At 38.3% G+C, this 21,207-nt stretch overlaps 1 long non-coding RNA gene across 3 annotated transcripts in view; it reads right to left on the reverse strand.

Annotated features, from left to right (window-relative positions):
* LOC125258496 overlaps positions 1–19,355 on the reverse strand; it is a 38,906-nt gene extending 19,551 nt beyond the window's left edge. For 2 of the 3 annotated variants that reach the window (XR_007182639.1, XR_007182642.1), the window contains exons 1-4: positions 19,212–19,355; positions 13,479–14,157; positions 5,541–5,672; positions 1,605–1,721 (exon numbers count right to left, since the gene is read on the reverse strand). This is a non-coding gene — a long non-coding RNA (uncharacterized LOC125258496). Of the gene's footprint in view, positions 1–1,604; positions 1,722–5,540; positions 5,673–13,478; positions 14,158–16,218; positions 17,588–19,211 lie in introns of those variants that run through there. The other variant, XR_007182640.1, reaches the window with a different exon arrangement.
* Between the last annotated feature and the right edge of the window lie 1,852 nt (positions 19,356–21,207).

Raw genomic sequence — 21,207 nt, forward strand, 5'->3', positions numbered from 1 at the left:
GATTGGAACAACAGATAAAGAGGAGGAGCAAATAAACACAGAGGAGGATGACATGCAGACAGAAGAAACAAGTAGTGGAGAGGGAGTGCTTGTGAATGGTAATGGTGCCAACCCCACTCAAGGGCCCAACCCTCCAAGAAGAAACCCGAGAAGGAGCCGGCATCCCCCAACTAAACTCTCACTCGAGTCCCAAGTTGTGAAACTAGAGAGAGACCACCAAAAGATAGAAAGAGGGAGAAAGTTATGGCTAAAGGCCAGAAGTAAGAGGAGCAGCAGGGAGCCATACTGCATGCACCCTGATAACAGTTAGCTACCCACGCCCACACTTATTACACATATCATGTGATATACATTCACTCACAACACATGCATTGAGGGTCATAGATTAGACCACACTTGAGTTTTGGGTCAATTAGATGGCTGGGACGCCATCAATTAAAGAAGGGGTGGATGTAAGGCAGTGTATTGTGTTGTCCACAAGGTGTCACTATACCACTGTTGTATTAAGGCAAATTCAAGTGCCTTAGCACGGTTTGAGCCTCTTGATGTACCGTAGTGTTGATGCTTTTCTTCAGTTCATGTTATCAACACTATAGGTAAGCCATGTTAATGATAGTGGAGTTTGCAATGTAAAATATCTTTGTTGTTATCACGCTAAAGTTAAGTTATTTGAGATATTTTGTGTTTTAAACTGCTAAAGACCTAAAGGCAGAGTAATAGGGAAAGTTAAAATGTTTTATTCTTTCTTTTAAATGTGATTAATGTGTGGTGCCTAATACAAAGCTATCTGTTATAATATAAGCAGCGAGAGCTTGCTATTAGATTATATGTACAGTACATTGAAATGTACTTTGATTGTTTAAAACTTAAGGTGAGTTCATGTTATCAACACTATAGATGCCGTGCTGTGGAATAAACGGTCGAGCCACAATCCCGAACCCCTCTGTGTCCGCGTCCCCTTCCTCTACCACCGTCCACAATCACACACAACACAACGCAGAGTAGCAGTGGCGGTGCTGGAGACCAGTAAGCGCACGAAGAGAGAGAGAGAGGGTTACACACGTATGGGTGAATATGTGATTTAAGTTACAGTTTTGGATTCATAGAGATATACAACTGCAACTTATAACTGGTATTATCCACCAGTCTGTAGTTTTTTTTCCTTGTTCTGTGTTCATTCTATAATTTAATGACACTATAAAAAAAAGGGGTGGGGGGTTTCATTAGATTTCTTCTAAAAAAGAATGGGGATATTTTATTTGTGTTTTAAGTTTTAGAGTTTTTGTTTGGTAAAATAAACAGTTCTCTTTGTTACTACTTTTGTATTTGTTATACTTCTGTATAACAAATACAAAACTTCTGTATATCTATATATATCTACATTTGTATATTTTCATTTAGTAATTTGATTGCAGGTGGTTTATAAAGAAACCAGCCCATAACAAATAGGGAGATTCATTTTATTTAATCAAGAGTAAAAGTGTACACAAACTATTTTCTTTGTGTATATATTTGACACATTTTTGGAGGCACCGCATCAGAAATTAGAATTCTATAAAACATAAGAAATAAGAGATAACCCAGAGATAACCCAGCCAACTCACCATCAATTGCTGAAGCCCAGGTCTTGCTGATTTACGTGCCCTTATCAGTAGAGTTACAGGTCTTTTTGAGGAGATTCCCCAATTCGTCGGTAACCAACGTTGCGTCTCCGTTCCCTCCTTCAGGAAACAAGGGTTACATAATTATGTAACTGAGACGTTACATGCGTAACCTGAGATGTTTATCATTCAAGGCTACATATAGTATATTAACAGATACATACCTATTTAGGGCAATCATAATCACGAATCAAATAATCACTTTGGTTCTCTGGTTGCTTTCTTCTGATGTCACCTATTAAGTTGGCATCAAGTTTATGATGCCAACTTAGTGGGCAACTGTGTGGTATGAGATCTGTGTACTGTTTTTTAGGAACATTTTTTTTTTATTAATAACCACCTGCAGAACAAAAATCTTTAAAGACTAAAGGGCTGTGCATCAAAATGTCACAATCTTGCATATCAGTGCACTTTTCTGTGAGTAAATGCATCCCTAATTAGCTTTATGAGCATGTTTTGTAGTGAGAACTTTCATATGGCACTGTCATTAATTGTGGGGAAAGTGGATGAAAGAGAGTGAAAGCAATTAGCTTAAAAGCCTTTGGGCTCAGAATGTTTCCTTGGATTTGGAATAGCTCATTGTCATGACCTCGAAGTAATCACAGATATTTGCAATAGTTGTGATGTGTCAGCAGAGACATATCAAAGATTTACGATGGCATATGAATGCATGGTAGTGAACATAACTCCTCATCTACTTTTGATCTACAGCAGCAGTCTAAATGTGTGAAACTCCAAAGCAATAGCTTTTATGAAAAGAGCCAATTACCTTATGACAAGACATTTTGTTTGACATTTCAACATGTAATCTGACACAGCTTTTGAAGTGCATATTCTAACAACCTCCAGTTACACCTAGAGGCTGTGTGCTAAAAAAAAAACTCCATTTTCTCAAAAACAAACATTTTCCTTTTTAGCAGAGAAAAGTCACTTCAGTGCAAATGGATCAGCTGCTGTTGGGCTAGATGAGTACTGTTAGCACAAAAACATTGAATACATTTTTTTAGCTTGCTGCCATGTGCATGTTTGCACTCTTCCTCTAGTACAGGCTGATATGTGCCAAAGGCCAATCTCTTTATTCTGCTACTTTGCTGATTGCTCGAACACTTCTTTAGAACCACTATTCTCCACTGCCCATTTATCAAGCCCACTCCAGTGTGGCTTCACTGCAGGGAAGCCTAAAGGCCCACTTTCCAGAATGTTTCACACTGATGAGCTACAAAAGCACCTGTCTGTTTGCATGCATGGTTTTTCAAATTCAGTATGATTTAATTTAATGCCTGAATGGGCCGGTATGTGTTGTAAATAAAAAGAATGCTGTCTCAACGGAGGGTGATTTCAAGTTGACTTGGAGAGATGAAGGATACGACAGTTATTGATTTCTATGGTCCTTTTTAGACAATGGTGAGCAAAATGATGAGTCAGACATTCGTATATTGAGAAACTTTCTCTTCCATTAAAAATTGAACACCATTTCTTTCAAATATTTTTCTTCTTCTGAGCTCAGTCTCGTGATATTATAAGGTGACTTAAAGGACTCATTCTTAAATAATTTATCAGCCAATACAGCAAAAAAATAAAACAGAAAATGTGTGGAATGCTGATAGTTTGTATGATAGTATGTTTTTTTTTTTTTATGTGCCTTGTAATTTCATGCAGTTTCACAACCAATTATCTATCTATCCAAACAATCACCTATCCATTTTCCAAACCACTTTTCTTATGTAAAACCCTTAATGGATGGCCAGTCCATCACAAGTTATGCAACCATTTTTTAGGAATTTAAATCCAAAATTTCAAGTGTTTTCATTTTTTAACATGTCTCACAATTGTACATGCCATTAGTTGGGCATGTTTACACTTTAAGATGACATTCCAGAGACCAGTTTATGGCAGGGAGGTGTGTGGTGGGGTGGTATTGTAATTGTATCATCACAATAATAAATGCACACAATTTATTGACATAGACCTCATGTTTATTATGATAGTTTCATCCTTACATCTACTATAATACAATATATTGTTAGTCTCGGGTATTTGCTTTAGTCAAATACGTGGATCCACATGTACTGTCAGATTGTCCTGATGGACTAGTGGTAGATTCCTTGTTTAGTGTGCCAGAGGTTCTGGGTGGGTTCTAATCTGCCCTTGTATAATGTATTTTATTTTTTTTCTAATTAAAACCAAAAATGTTCATTAGTGCTTGTCTATCAAGAGCAGGGACACGTTTATGTGTATTATGTGTAACGAATAGAGAGTCTCCGCAACAGCGTTAAGCAATAGACTGAAGCACTCATTCATGTGAAGACTGTGCAGTGTGCACGAGCACCAAGAGAACATTGTTGTGCCACTGATAACAGCAGCAACGAGCACTCAGCATGATTTAAAAAACAACACATCTCAGCGCCAGATCGCATATTATTTAATGCAAACGAATGAATTGCTAATCAGCTATAGATGTTTCGGTAACACTTTACAATACGGGTACACTAATATGCATTAATTCATGCTTAACTAATGCACAGATAATCATGTTTTAATGTATGACTCATGATGAACTAAAACATTAATTAATGATTACTGCATCAGCAACTAATAAAGTTTCTGTATGATTAATAGATTAAGTAATATATGCATTGGTATTAATTAAATGTGGCATAATGTATTATTTCCTTAATAACATATTTTATTAACTAATAGTGTAAGTTAATGTGTTAATTACCACAATGGGTTGAAGCCATGTACTTCAACTTCCAGTTGTCTGCTGTAATTAATCATTAACTAATGATTTGAAAATGTATCATGTTATGACTTTACTTGTTGAGGCACATGACTATTAACTAATTGTTAAGTAATATATAATTAATGGGTTTTGACATCTACACTAAGCCATGGATTTCAATTACAAACTATTTACAACCATGATTCCACTGTACCAGATGAACCGCTGCATTCGGAACCTTTTTGTTCATGGCACAGGAATGTGTCTGGTTACGCGTGAGGTCTAGAATTCAAAGGTGGAACACTGAGAACATGTGGCCGGACACTGCTATTTTGTAACACTGTGTCAAGACCGGACAAAGAGAATATAACCCATTATAATCAGTGATAGTGATACTACACGACGCAACACAACACAACAAAACGTCACTTCTTTTAAGGACAAATTAACGTGCAATGGTCCGTCATGTCCAGTGTAAACAGCTGTTGCGACATGTCTCGATAATAGCCACATCTAGTTTAAACACAGTGTAACATCATTCTGTAGTTCAGATTCTGGTGTGCTGATATTTGTGTACAGCCCAACTTACCCATCCTTCAAACACATTATCTGTCATTACACTCACTTCATGTGCAACTGTCAAAACCCATTAATAACATAATGATACATTTTCAAATCATTAGTTAATGATTAATTAAAGCAGACAACTGGAAGTTGAAGTACATGGCTTCAACCCATTGTGGTAATTAACACATTAACTTACACTATTAGTTAATAAAATATGTTATTAAGGAATTAATATATTATGCCACATTTAATTAATACCAATGCATATATTACTTAATCTATTAATCATATAGAAACTTTATTAGTTGCTGATGCAGTAATCATTAATTAATGTTTTAGTTCTTCATGAGTCATACATTAAAACATGATTATCTGTGCATTAGTTAAGCATGAATTAATGCATATTAGTGTACCTGTATTGTAAAGTGTTACCGATGTTTCTTTTGTATTAGATACATCTGTGCCACTAGATGTTTCAAAAGGTGGTGGGGACAATATTGACCCTGGCAAAAAGTGGTGAGGAAAAAGTACAATTCAGTGCAATTTAGTAAATCAAGGGAACGAATTAGCAAATCTTGTGCACAATTTACTTTTTTTTCCTGCATGTCATGTGCGGGGCTCCGTAGAAGGCAGGTAACTTCAGCCGTCGACCACTGCCCTGCATTTTCCTCCTCCATGTTTCCTGCATTGTTGTCATTTACCGCCTCCACACATGCTTCCTCCTGAGAATAATATCACATCATTAAACCACAGAGAAGTAGCAAATTGTCGCAGTTTTAATGACGTACAGAACATAATGCCTCAGAAAATCCGATCTGCCTGTTTACATGACAGTTGCATTGGCACATATCTGTTTTATATCTGATATACTTTCACATATGAATGAGGCCTGAAAACAATCTCGAAATATCCGAATGCATGCATCTTTTTCCTGTTTACATGGTCATAGAACACATCTGATCTGTCACATAAGTAAAAAATCGGAATTGGGTCACTGACAGTGTAAATGAGGCCTAACTGCTGGATGGATGATGATGACACAACCATTTCTTATCATGTTTAGAGTCTTTATAATGTAATAATTTGAAAGAGTTTTGGTAAAGGAACAATGCAAAGGCAATACATTAAAGACACTGTTTTAACACTGTACTTTATGCTATACAAATAAGTTCCACACTAGGACGGGCAACAGCGTGGCTATTTCTGACACCGGTGGCCAATCACACTCCAAGATAATATATATGGGACAAATATGTCCCCCGAGTAGACACACTGTGTTTCCAACTCAATGGGGGAAGAAGACCTTAACAGACACCACGTCCTGAGTTTTGATCTGAAGTGGAAAGAGACTACAAGATAGTTAAGGTTAAGCTTTTGCAAACAAAATCTTTTATATTGCTTCCGGCTACACTAAGGGCCTCAGCATCGAGGGACTTCATCTGACCCTTACGGCTCCTCCAGCAGTGCAGCCCAGTCCGCAAAGGACTTCTGCATCAGCAGACATTGTCTGTCCCACACGGCTCATCAGTGAGGCAGCCCACCAATAAAGAAACCTGTGAAGATTCATCAGACCCAGCTGTCTAGTCCATCCTTTACAGATTCTCTTGACACAACTGAAGTTCAGCATCCTCTGGCCCAGCATGGCAACGACTAATGGATGGCAACTCTGCGCCCTTCCCACGGGATGTTATCTGTTATCACACGTCTCTGCCACCGGACTTATCACCCAACTGTGTGGAATGTAGATATAAACTTAGCAAACCTCTTTCTAGAGACCTTGGCATTAGTTTATACCTACAGCATGTTTCACTTTATATTAGGGTCCAATTCTCACTATTAACTATGACTTTTGCCTCAATAAACCCCCAACTACTGCTTATATTAACCCTCGTGTACTGCTGTTTGACCCGTTTTGATTCTTGAGTTGTTGGAAACATCAGTTTACCTATGTTTTTTTTTTTGTTTTTTTTTTCCTTGAAATTTTTTACTTTTTCTCATTTAGGGTCATGAACATGCATGCAAAGTTTCAACATGCTGATGTGTTTTGACATATACACACTAAATTTTGGTAACTATGGTGATTGTAAGGACCTTAGGTCATTTATTAGCTCAATTTAATTGTTACAGGGAATAAGAATTGAATCAACTGTAAATGATTCACTGTAAATTATTCAGAATTAATATTTAACACTTCATCAATTATTCGTCCAGCGAAAACTGAGGTTAAAGTATTTTACCAATTCTGGATAAAATATTATTCTGCGGCCAACAGTAACAATATTTTATTATGATTATTATGATTATAATTATTATATTATTATAAGCAAGAGGTAACTTGATCTTTTAAGTTTAAGGCAGTAATTTGACACACAGCACAAGAAACTCGTATATGTGAAAATCAAAACAAGCTTTATTGACTACTTCTAATGATTACAAGAAACTAAGGCTAAACACACACACACATTCATACGCACACACACACACACATTCACGGAGTTGATATGAGTTATGAAGAAAGTCCCAAATACTAACTAAACATTGCAACCCGAGGAAAATCACAAAAGCAGAGCTTTGACTTGATTCTTTAGGTTTAAAGGAGTTTCACCAGTTTCCAGCAAGAGAGAGAAGTTTGCTTGTACCTGCGTTTGCTCTGACAGCTGAGGTAATCGGGTTGTTCTGCGACTCGCGTGCAGCGGAGTCCCGTTCTGGATTGGCTGTCTTTCAGGTGACGTCTTCTCGGGAAAGCCCTTTGTGGGTTGCGCGGAAGCTTTAAAGTTAAAGTTGGTGAAACGTGCTGCTCTGAGCAGTTTTCTTCTTTGGAGACTTTGGTCAGATATTTCACGGAGTGTTTTGGAGTCTGGATGTGACGGCTGTTGAATGGTCAGCTGCGCGGCTCGTGGTTGAAGTCGGCGACTGTTAGATGGAAAATCAGCCCCGGTAAGGATCAGTTCTCAATGACCCATGCGACTTTTCCGCCGTGGTCAAAGTAGCGGTGCTTCGGCTACTGGGCTTCAACGACTGTGCTTCAGTCTGACTTCTGACCGACCTTTTGACTGATTTCTGACTGATTTCTGACTGACTTCTGACCACTAGCTATTGGGAAAGCATAGTTTTAAAGGAGGAAGTTAGCTCCGTCCCCCGATGTGTTTCTCCAATGAGACGTTGCTACGGACAATAGACACGCCCCGTCTATTGTCCATTGATTGTGATGTCCGTGGAACATAATCATGTTTATCAGTAACTTCATAAAGTTTCCTAATATTTCTCTGGTACCAAATTTCAATATTTCATTCACACAGAATTACAGAGAATTATAAATTCTGCATTTAGAACTCAAACATGACACACTTCTTACACACATATTACTAGACTGACCTAATTAAAACAATGATTACAATAATGCATTTGAAGAAAACCCACATATTGAATACATTGAATAGACATGTTAGTAATTACATCATGGCATGTATTATTCTGTATATAGTTTAAAATTATCTCTTAATGATGGTCCATTTGAAATTCAAGATTGAGTCTGTAAGCATAAAGTCATTGAACAGCGACCGGAGTCACAAGTGACCGGGTAAAAAGGGATTGCTCCACACAAAGGGAGGTATAGATAGGACATATTAGTCTTTAAATCCATTGATGGGTGTTTTCCTGTTCCTTCCGATAATACAAGAGGGTTTTGTGAGAGAGTCAATAGATTTAATGTGATCAGACCCTCGTGATAGGTTCTGATTAGTTTATTGCTGATGAGCTAAGAAGTCCTTTAGACAGAGTCCTTTGCTAAAAGAAGTCGTGTCATCACTTCTGTTAAGGCTAGGTTTTTCCTGTCAGGAAATGGATCTTTTGGACCAAATGAAGCTTTGTTCAATCATGTCTCTGGCTGATAAAGCCATTTGGTAACGTCTGTCGAACGAGTCCCTACAGTGATGTTCGCGGGTCAATTTGACCCACATATTTTAATGTTCTAAGGCACAGACCCAAAATAATAACATCTTGGATATATTTTGTTATTTTAGTTTTTTACTACCCTATGAAGGTAAAAAAGGAGCTTTTCCTCACTTATTTCAATACAAAAAAATCTTTTGTCAGCTACATATGGTAAAAATGAGCTATCATTTATTTTTTCAATCTATCTGAAATGCTATCTAACCTACATTGTTTTTCTTGAAATTTTGTGACTTTCTCATTTAGGGTCATGAACATGCATGCAAAGTTTCAACATGCTGATGTGTTGTCAAATGTGCATACAGAAATTTGATATGTTCTTACTGTTTCTGGAATTGTATTGAATCCAATTAGGGTCAATTTGAACCGGACCATACAGGCAGTCGCCAGAAATCGAACAGTGCATGAGGGTTAATAGTTAGTAAGTATGTTTAGGTATTAGGTAGGATTAAGGGATGTAGAATATGGTCATGCAGAATAAGTATAAACATCTTTTTTCAGAGGTCAGAGGTCTTGCTGAGATATTGCACCAATGTGGCAGCAGTTTAGATTTCAATTATAAGAGGTGGGACTCTGAGGAAGACAGGATCATTATTCAGATGAGTTCATTAATTTTATGCCAACCCGAGCGAATGTGTGACTCACCCTCAATCTATCCGATTTCATCACTCACCAGATATCACACAACAATCCGTGGGGATTCCCAGCATGCAATGCAAACAGGCAAATAAAATTTAAGGTAATGGAAGTCTTTGGGGAAATAACCTCAGAAACAGCAGAGGAAAGGAGAGGGGGTGGAATTAATGGGCTGGGGGATTGTCATAAAGACCACTGTCAAAGAAGGTCGATATGATGAAGTCAGTCTGTCATCAAAACACAATTCAAATGCAAATACTGCCTGTCTGAAAGAGTTTGTAGGGTAAAATTCAGAAACATAGGTTTACTGTTTCCACTAACTTTACAACAAAATGGGACCGTTCACACAACGCATCTGTCCATTCGACTGCTTTACTTTTCCATTGTTTTTCAAATGTAAACACACTAGACAGACGTCTTTAACCATTGCAATCACATCTCACGCCTTTTGCAGCATTTTAAAAATGCGCTGCTCAAGTTAAAGGAAATTTGATTTAAAAAAAATAAAAAATTCCTTGCACTTGTCTCTAGTCCTTGCACTTTTTTGCATTCCACTGACCTGCATCTTGTGTTTTAAAATGCATTCTGCATGAACTGGCCCCAACAGTACTTTTCTGGAATGATTATAGAAATATTAATGGTGTGGTCACACTTGTAGTTTGTTTCTCTTGGTTCTTTTGGTCCTGGTTCGCTTAGCATTCACACTGTCCTTTTTAACTCTGAACCCCCTAAAAAAAGGGCATCTATGACGTATATTTTGCGAATTTGTTTGGAACTTGTTGAACATCCAAAAGAATGCACTGTGCTGGGCTAAATGTGTTTGCTGTTTGCCTGTACATAAGATGGTATATGATGGAACTGAGAAATCGTGAAGAGATTTTAAAATGTGTAAAGGAGTCAAACAGTGGCAGGAATCCCTCCGTTACACACTCAAACGAAGATCTCCTGCGAGGAGATGCGGTTCTGATGCCTATACCAAACTGTGACGGGCAACATCGCGACTATGACGAGAAAAAACAGGCATGATTGAGCATTCTGTCCTTTTAGGGTAGCATTTTGTGACATCATATCCTGTTTTTGGCTTGTTTACATGTATTTGGTCCATATTGTGTTTATATTTCATTCGAACCACACCAGAGTTGGTTTGGAATCGAGACCTGAGACCCAAGACCCGAGACCCATGTTTTCAGGGGTCTCTCCACTTCTTTGGTGTGCACCAGGGTTCAGATGGCAGTGTGGTAACACTTTAGAATATTGTTTTTTACTTACTGCAAAACTAATAAGGAATTACTGAAGAACTAATAGGTAATTCTTCATTAATAGGTAATTCTACAATGTCATTACTGTTGACTACTAAGGAAGTGTTAACTAATCAGTATGGTATTGTTATTTACATCTCTTATCATCAGTAAACCATTACGTTACCAAGCCAACAATGGATGCTTTTGTATTACATTCCAAAGAGGGGCCGTTATCAGCCCCACAGTGGAAAATGAAACCATAACTGTACCAGCTGGCCCAGATCTACACGGAATGGGAAACCCTCAGGCCTTTATCTTTAGAGGATGAAGTAACAGTACATCGTTCTAAATGCAAATTGTAGTCTGAGAGATTCTGTGTACAGGTTTTTGGTCCAATAAGTAATACTTCAGTCTTATCTGAATTTAATAGAAGAAAATTACTAGTCATTCAGTGTTTTACTTCTTTAACACACTCTGTCAGATTGGATAATTTGGAGATTTCATCTGGTCGTGATGAAATATATAACTGAGTATCATCGGCATAGCAGTGGAAACCAATTCCATGTTTTCTTATAATATCACCAAGTGGCAGGTTATATATTGAAAATAGCAGAGGGCCTAACACAGATCCTTGCAGCACTCCATAATTTACTATCGTTATCTTAGATTTTTCCCCGTTTAAATAGACAAAATTGTGACCGTCTGATAGGTACGACCTAAACCACCGTAATGCCTGTACCTGAATACCAGTGTAATTTTGTAGTCGATCTAGGAGTATTTTATGATCTATAGTGTCAAACGCAGAACTAAGATCAAGTAACACTAGTATTGAGATACAGCTTTGGTCAGAAGCTAGAAGTAAGTAATTTGTAATTTTAACAAGCGCAGTTTCTGTGCTACGATGAGACCTGAATCCTGACTGAAATTTTTCATAGATAGCATTTTTTTTTGCAAGAAGGAGCACAATTGGACCAACACCATTTTTCTAGTATTTTAGACGTAAATGAAAGATTTGAAATGTGTCTGTATATTGCCAATACATTTGGATGTAGCTTCTTAATGAGGGGCTTAATAACTGCTAGCTTGAACGGTCTTGGGAAATGACCTAGAGATAAAGACGTGTTGATAATATTGAGAAGAGGCTCTTCTGGTACAGTTAACAATTTTTTCAGTAGTTTAGTGGGTGTTGAATCTAATAAACATGTTGTTGGTTTAGATGCAATGATAAGTTTATTTAGCTCTTCCTGTCCCTATAGTTGTAAAGCGCTGCAACTGTTCTTGAGGGGCGATAATTGAGGCTGAATCATAAAACGCTGTCAAAGGTTGCACATTTATAATTGTATTTCTGATGCTTTCGATTTTCTCAGTAAAGAAATTCATAAAGTCATCACTACTAAACTGTAATGAAATGTTTTGTTCCGGTGATGTCTGTTTATTTGTTAATCTAGCCCTGTACTAAACAAGAACCTTGGATTGTTTTGGTTATTTTCTATGAGTTTGCGGAAATACTCGGTCCTGGCTGCTTTTAGAGTCTTTCCACACGATTCTGAAGACCTCTAAACGAGTTTGTCTCCATTTGCATTCTAGATTATGAGTTTCTCTTTTGACAGCGTGAGTAATACTGTTGTACCATGGTGCTGTATTTTTCTCTCTAACCTTTTTTAATCTCATGGGTGCAACAGTATCTAATGTACTAGAGAAAATGGTACCCATACTGCTAGTCATATCCTAAAGTTCATCTGTTTGTTTAGGTACAATGAGCAGCTGAGACAGATCAGGCAGGTTATTTGTGAATTTATCTATAGTTGTTGGGAGAATTGTTCTACCTTGTCGATATCGCGGTGCAATTTGACAAATATCATCAGTATGCAGTACTCATGTTACAAGGTAGTGATCAGTGACATCACTTTGCGGTAGAATTTCTATATCAGTAGGATTGATTCCATGTGATATAATTAAATCTTGTGTATGATTAAAACGGTGAGTGGGTCCAGTGACGTTTTGTTGGACCCCAAAGGAGTTCAGTAAATCTGTAAACGCAGCCCCTAATACATCATTTGTATTGTCTACATGAATGTTAAAATCAGCGCTTTATCAACATTGACCAATAGGTCTGAGAGAAAGTCTGCAAACTCTTTTAGGAAATCAACATAAGGCCCTGGAGGTCTTTAAACAGTAGCCAAAGCAAGAGATAGTAGCGACTTTTAACTTATATCTGAGAGTGTAACATTTAGCACAAGAATTTCAAATGAATTAAACCTGTAGTTTGTTTTCTGAGTAACGTTAAGAATATCTCTGTAGATTGTTGCAACACCACCGCCATGGCCAATCAGACGGCATTTTTTTTTATAACAGTAGCCAGGTGGACAAGACTCATTAAGACCGAAATAATCATTTGGTTCAAGCCATGTTTCAGTAAGTCAGATTATCAAGACTATTATATTTGATCATTTCATTTATAATAACTGCCTTAGGTGTCAGCGATCTAATGTTTAGTAGCCCTAGCTTTAGAAACTGTTTTTGTTCAGTAATTTCGCAAATTTCTGGTTTGATCACGATCAGATTTTTTCTAGATCCTTTATTTTTATTGTTAAACCTCACTATTCGGGGAATAGACACAGTTTCTATGGACTGTACTACACTCACATTTCTATCAATTAAGTGGGCAGAACACAGACTGTGATTTGAGGTTTGACTTACTAGTCATAGGGTGCGAAGCATCTTTGATATGTTCTCCGACAGAATATCAGCTCAGATTCTGCTGGGGTGCAGGCCATCAGCACGGAAGAGCCTAGGTCGCTCCCAGAAAAGATTCCAATTATTTATAAAGAGCAGCTGCTGTTCATTACACCAAGACATTAACCATTCATTTAAAGCAAATAATCTACTGAACCTTTCACGTCCACGTCGGTACGTCGGAAGCGGTCCAGATACGATGATCCTCGTTGCAGGCGATGTGGCTCGTACCATCTCGATCAGGCTCCTGAAGTCCTACTTCAGCACCTCCGTCTGCCACAGCCTGGTGTCATTCACCCCCGCGTGCAGAACAACAGCTCCGATGCTCTCATCATCATTCAGGATCGCGGGTACCTGCGCAGCAACATCGAGAACACGAGCACCAGGAAAACAGTGAATGCGCATCTTACCTTTGATTGTGGTAGCGTGGACATGATGGACAATAGAGTCTCCGTGTTCCGCCTCGCGAAGAGGGGAGAAGTGGCTCCTCTTCGAGACCTCAAAGACCAGGGGCGGCGGAGAGGGAGAGGTCCTGGTCCGAGGCCTGGCTCGCGCCTTCCACTGCTGAAGAAACCAAGGTCCCTGGTGTTATGGCGCCGGAGTGAACAAGGGCTGGGATGAACGCATTCTGGGTGCTCGGGCCCTGTGCAGAGAAACACACGGCGTAGAGGAAGCAGGAGCGTTAATTTCTCACTGCAAACTTACCACGGATTGGTGAGTATCAGCAAAACAAAAGTATCCTGAGTTCTAAAGTATCTCGAACGTGTCCTCACCTGCACTCAAAGGTAGAGACACATCCGATACACTCGCCATTAGAATAGATGAACAATAATATCATGAGTGAGAAGAGTTCAAATGCTAGTGTGACCACGCCGCTATTGCTAACAGGCTAAAGCTAGTAGCGAATGTTCAGGAAGTCAGATAAAAACTAGCGATATTAAGTCAATTTAAATAAAATAATGTTGGGGATGTGTTCCCCTGCTGTAAAAGGAGAGAATGATAGGTTATAAATTTAAATTTTAGAGAAAAAACAAGCAATTAGGAATCAACTCGACAGAGATCTAACTCAAACAGCGTGGCAGCAACAAACAGAAACCAGAAAAAGAAACCAGTTCACCTGGAAAGAAAGTCTCTGTCCAGGTCTGTGAAATGCCTTCTGAAGCAGTGGAGCCTCATAAAAGAACAAAATGGGTTGCTGTATATCGAGTAGTAGATGACCCTTCTGAGGAGAGCTGCTGGCAACTGTTGTTGCCGGGGTGTTTAATGAAACAAGTGCTGCGAAGTGTGCAGGACGATCTGGGGCACCAGGGCATTGAACGGATGTTGGGGTTGTTGAAGCAGAGGTGTTTTTGGTCTGGTATGTATGAGGATGTGGACGAATGGGTAAAGAAGTGTCAATGGTGCATCCTCACAAAGATGCCTCAGCAAGTTCATGCCCCAGTGAGAGCATTTTTGGCTTTCAGACCCCTGGAAGTGATTGCGGTGGACTTTACAGTCTTAGAGCCTGCTTCTGACGGGCGTGAAAATGTTTTGGCTGTTACCAATGTTTTCTCAAAGTTTACACAGGCATTTCCCACAAAAGACCAAAAGGCCAATACCACAGCAAAGGTCTTGTTAAAGGAGTGGTTTATGAAGTACGGCGTCCCGGAAAGGTTGCACTCCGATCAAGGTCGGAACTTTGAAAGTGAGGTAATCGCCGAGCTGTGCAGACTCTATGGGGCAAAAAAGACCTGTATGACCCCTTATAAGCAGCAAGGAAATGCCCAATGTGAACGGTACAACTGAACACTGAACAAGCGGCGTTGGCCAGAGTATTTTCCGGAGTTAGTCCACGCATATAATGTGACTCTGCATGCAACTACAGGGTTTTCCCCTTATTATCTTCTTTTTGGGGTACAACCACATCTGCACATTGATGCGTTGTTGGGTGGTGAGGAAGTCTCTGAGGGGAAACGAGACTGGTTGTCTGTGCATCAAGAGAGATTGAGATATGCCCATGAGAAGGCTAGGGAGTATTCAGAAGAGAAAGCTTTAGAGAGAATGACTCGTCTGAATGAGAAGACATTTTGTCCCCAGGTCAGTGTGGGCGAGTTGGTATATCTGTGCCAGCGGCCTCCAGGCAGGAACAAAATTCAAGATGCCTGGAGCCCGACTGTGTACCGAGTCGTGGAAATTGTAGGCACAACTTACACTGTGGAACCTTTAGAGGGAGGGCCCTCGAAGAGGGTTCACAGGTCGGAGTTGCATCCAGGTGCTGTGCCCACTCCTAGGCCTAGGAGTAAGGACAAATCTCAGCCAGATATACAGCCTGTCATCATGGATGAGATGTCTGATCCAGATTTTGTGGTGGTAGAGGAGGTTGTGCAACCCTCTGTGGGGGTGGCCGCAAACACTCCAATGGACTCAGAGGCACCAGTTACTTCGGAGTTGGGAGGTGACAGCTCTGAAGATAACCAAGTACGAGCATCAGCGGATACTGGTAGAGACTCTGCAGAATATGATGGTGTGGTCCTCGCAGGAGCTAGAGACTGGTGACGTGTAACAGTGATTTGAGAGAAGTACTAGTTCCAGCTTTACACAGAAGCAAGCGAGTAACAAGGTGGTAAATAACCTTAAAATTTGTTTCTCTCCTTGCATGTTAAAATCTGTTATTTCATTATTCTTATTATGTTCAGTGAATTAAGTCATGATAAACAGTGGTTACCTGTATTTTCCTGGAGTCGTCAGCAGGTTGCACTGTGCATTGTGTATGAGACAGTGTGCATGCGCTCTCACACTGGGAAATCTATGAGATTGCGAGCAATGCGCAATCTCTGGGAATTGTGGAGTTTTTGTGAATATCCATGGTAAAATACAATGTTTTATGAATATATTTTGGATCAATACCAATTGTGGATGTATATTTTGTTGTGTTAATTAGGAGAACTGTCATATTTGAAAAGTTATGTCATTTACAATATAACGTAACACCATGTTGGCCTGTTCATTTAGCATTAAGAAATGTTATACACTTCATTTTGCAAATGTTTTTGTGCTTTTCATGTGATTTGTATTTGATGTGATTCTTTACACAGTGTACAATATTATGTTGGGGATTTCAGCTTTTGTAAAGTGAATGTGGTGTTATGTAGGAGCTCATTGTGATGTGAGTGTTATTTTCTCTCATTTCCCTCAAATGATATGTAAGTGGGTAATATAAAAATGTACTTATGTTGTTTTGTTCTTTTTGTACAGTATTCCCATTGTCGTATTGTATTGTATGATAACACTTTGATATTGTGTTACATGACTTGTATTTTTGATTTTCTATCTTTTTGCACTGAGATTTTTGTGTAGTGATTTTTTTTAATTTTTTTTTTTGTATTTAAAAAAAAAATTGCACTCTTGAGTAATGTGGAGCTGTGAGGAGGTTTAAAGGGGACCTATTATGCCCCATTTTACAAGATGTAAATTTAGTCTCTGATGTCCCCAGAGTGTGTATGTGAAGTTTTAGCTCAAAATACCCAACAGATAATTTTTTATGGCATGTTAAAATTGCCACTTTTTGGGGTTGAGCAAAAACGTGCCGTTTCAGTGTGTGTCCTTTAAATGCAAATGAGGTAAGAGGTCGGAGCTTCAAGAGCTGATTCTCCGGTGACAGGAGTCAGTCAGGACACACTATAATGTCAGAAACTGCGAATACATGCTGCATGGAGATAGAACACATATAGTTTAGTTCAATTACGGTTATAATTTATTCTGTATGACAAGTCTTCTTCCACTATATTAGTACAAGCCTGTTGTACCGGACCCCGTCCGAATGATGGCCAAAACTTTACAGATGAGTTTTATGATGTTTATTGTACTTCACACAAAAGGTGAAGCTTCCGTTTTCTCTCTAGAAAACCTCTGTAAGAGCTTAATAAAACAAGTGAACATTAAAATAAAACATTAAAATATCATCCATAAACTTTCTCTACCTTTCCTTTCTTTACCTTTCTCTAACTTTCTCTAATATCTACCTTGCATTAACATCAACATACACAGCGAAGTACACAGAAACACTCTTTACAACTAACAGTAAACAGATATATAAAGACCTTGTGCCTTTTCGGGTGGTGCTTAATAAACTGGTAAATCAACTCCGATGAACTGTAATAAAGTGCTCTCACCTTCATTACTGCCATTTCCAGTATCACTCTGGAGACTGTAAGCTGGATCACGAATAGTTTACTGATCTATCCTTGAGTAACACATTTTTAGCACAACCTCTGTTTTGTATTGTCCCTTTGTATTGACATTCGTTCACAAAGAAGTCCAGTGTGAAATGATTCGCGCAGACAAACGAATTTCGGTAGAGTTGAGGGAGAATTTTCTTCGAAAACAAAATTAATCCACCTCGTCTTCAGCGGCTCAGATTTAGGGAGTAAATGGAGAGAGCTATGTGGATTAATCCATCCAGCTACAGAACACCTTAAACGCTTGGGAGATATTCTCTTCAGTGCAGCAATGATGGACTGTACAACTCACTGTGAACTCACTCAGGGCAGTTCTATGTTAAAACGTCAGTGTCTGTCAACATTCGTGGGTGGGGCCTGTGGCTAATGTGACGTGACACTGTCAGGGATCTAGAAATTGCTTATTCTGAGACACTGCTTATGATTTATGGGGATTAAAAAAAAAGGAGTGGTTGGATTTTTATCTTTCTAGGGAGATTGTGTACACACACTGCCAACACACATTTATAGCCAAACACCATGCAAAAGTGAATTTTGCATAATAGGTCCCCTTTAATTTGTATCACCAGCTCTGTGAAAGCTCTCATTTTGTTTATCTGAATTTTGTTTCGCTTTTCCTGATCGTTTTGTGAACTTTCTTCTCAATTAAATTGAGAAGCCACTTTTGATAGTGAATTATTTTCTTTAAACCAGTAAATGAATAAACTTAAAGTAAATAGAACCCCTAAATGTGTTCCTGGTGGTGAATTTAAATCCCCGGTCACATGAGAGTAGAAATATATGTTTGTGAAAGGAGAATGTAAGTGTGTGTGAGAGTAGAAAAGTCTGTGTGTGAAAGAATAATGTATGTGTGTGAGAGTAAAAATGTATGTACGCGAAAGGAGAATGTAAGTGTGTGAGAGTAGGGTTGCTCGGTGTACCGGTACTACGGTAGTATCGCGATACTAAAGCTTCAAAATACTGGCGATGCCATTGTATTTTTTAAACGGTAGTATCGTCAGTACCGTAAGGAATGTTGTAGCCTATGTGCAGCAGGTACACTTCAATTGAACATGCGTGCCTGCAAAAACATTACAAGAGACTGCCGTTGACTGTCTGCTGTGCCCTGTGTAGTAAATGCTCTGTAGAATTAGCGCCTTATTGTTTTCTGATGTTTCAGTTAATTTTGCATTTAGATAAAGTTGCACTTGCACGTTGTTGTTCGCAGTGCATTTTATCTGGAGAAAGGGTCTGAAATTCACTTAATTAACATCATAAAATCTTTATATAATAATGAATTCTCACAGTTTTTCCGTTGCTCATTTGGCCACTTCTGGAAAAGATTAAATAGTTTGTTTCTAGAAACATCTTTGCGAACACGATTCAGACAAATGCAATTCCATTCATCAATAAGCTATAGCGTGTTTGCACTCGATTCTTATCAATCATATCAATCGTGATTTTATAATTATAAATGTATTATATGTTTTAATATACATACTGCTCTCCAGTCAGGGTTAGATATTTCAAGATAGGCTGGCAAAAATGCTCCTGATAGTTCGTGACACGAGCAAGAGCGCTGTTTTTGTTTCGTTTCTAAATGAATCTGTTTTTGAACAAATTGGGCGACTCACTGACTCACTAATCCATTCATTAAGATCGTTCCTGAATGAATCAGCCGTTTTGAACGAATCGGTTGAATGATTCATTGACTTAATCATTAACACTTACTGCCACCTATTGGCGACTTTAGTCTCCCATCTAAAAGTAGGTCTATTCTATAATTTTTTTCCGCCAACATTTTTATTTCTATATTCAAATTTTTATATTTGAAACATTCATATCATAACATTATTTATGCAATTGTAATTGAAGTGTAAATGCATAAATGCTGTGCAGTGCTAAGATGAATTTTGTTTACAATGATTCATTTGATTGGTAATAAAAGCCTGTTATTCATTCTCATTAATGAAGTATTCAGAGAAAAATCTGGTCTGTTTTCATGTTTTTATGAAAGTTTGGTTCATTTTGTATACTGCATGATATCGCGATACTACTTGGTATCGTGATACTTTAGCTGGTATAGTATCGTAAGACATTTTTATTGTATCATGACAACCCTATGTGAGAGTGCCATAGTGCCATGGCTCAGTGAATTATGGCTTGTACAGCCCCTTTATATATATATATATATATTATACTTTTTTGCCAACGCACAAGTGGACAGTGCTACATACAATATATATCTATCTGGAACATTTTGTTATCCAATCACTCAGTCTTCATTTAGAGGTAGTCAGAAACTGATGTGTCCTGGTGTATTCGCATTTCTGGCTTTGGAAGACTGACATTGCATTCAAGCTATGTTTTATCATTTGTATTCCCTGTGAATTGAATCCATGACCATGCGTTTCTAGTGCCATGCTCTACTGTTTGAGCTACAGAATTTATCTTTAGTGGTGATCAAAAGTGCTTGACGGAGATGCATTTGAGATGAATGTTTTGCATTTTCTGTCAGGGTCAAATATGTGCAAGACTGATCATTCGCTTTAACAAGATTCTACTTGACAGATGTGACAACAAATATCTTAAATGGATTCTAACTCAAAGATTAAATTGTATAAAGCTGTGTGAAGAGAGCTTTCTCAGTCAATGCTAATGCCTAAACCAGATCATTATTAAGCTTGATCCTCAAGCTGGTAAAAAAAAAAAAAATCCACAGACATTTGATACAGGGTATCTATCTGTCACAAGCTGAAAGATAAAAATGTCAAGGCTGTTCCAAACCTGATAAGGATGTCTTTTCCCCCCCCTTTTTTTTCTTTTTTTTTCTGTCTTAATTTTATGGAAAGCTGTATACCTGCCTTCAAGCTCTTTCGTGCTGCAGTTTCAGAGATTCAATGACCTTATTTCCACTTTGATGGAGTCAGTCAAAATAAATCATACGCATTTGTTTATGTGAGAGGTAGATGCAATGTTTCGGAGAGGGCACTTAATGTCGTAATATATCAGCTAATTCTGTTTGTACTAAGTGCTGCACTTGAAAGCTTTCATTTTAGGGCTTTGTTTTTACTACAGTTAATATTTCAGTTATTTAATATTTAAGTTTATTTTCGTACCTTAAAGACCTGGCAGCAGAAAAGTGACTGAACATTTCAACCTTAACCCTTAAATGCATACCTCTGGTCTTTATCGATCTTGGACGTCATTCATTAGCCCAACCCAACCCAACCCCTCCCCACACCCTCGTTCATTTTTTAAAGTTAAACATCAACCTTCTTAGTATACCTAAATTAATTATAAACAATATAACAAGAAATAAAAAGTTAAACATCTACATTATATAGGGTCGCTAGCGACCCACTGTATGTAATAGTTTAAGTATATAAGAAGAGTTCATTTGCAAAAACCAATAAATGCCAAGAAAAAAAAAAAAATAAATAAATAAAAAATAACTGACTGCCGTGCGTTATTCTCCATATATAGCACATTCTGAA

Source organism: Megalobrama amblycephala, linkage group LG2 (assembly GCF_018812025.1).
Source record: "Megalobrama amblycephala isolate DHTTF-2021 linkage group LG2, ASM1881202v1, whole genome shotgun sequence".
NCBI lineage: Eukaryota > Metazoa > Chordata > Actinopteri > Cypriniformes > Xenocyprididae > Megalobrama > Megalobrama amblycephala.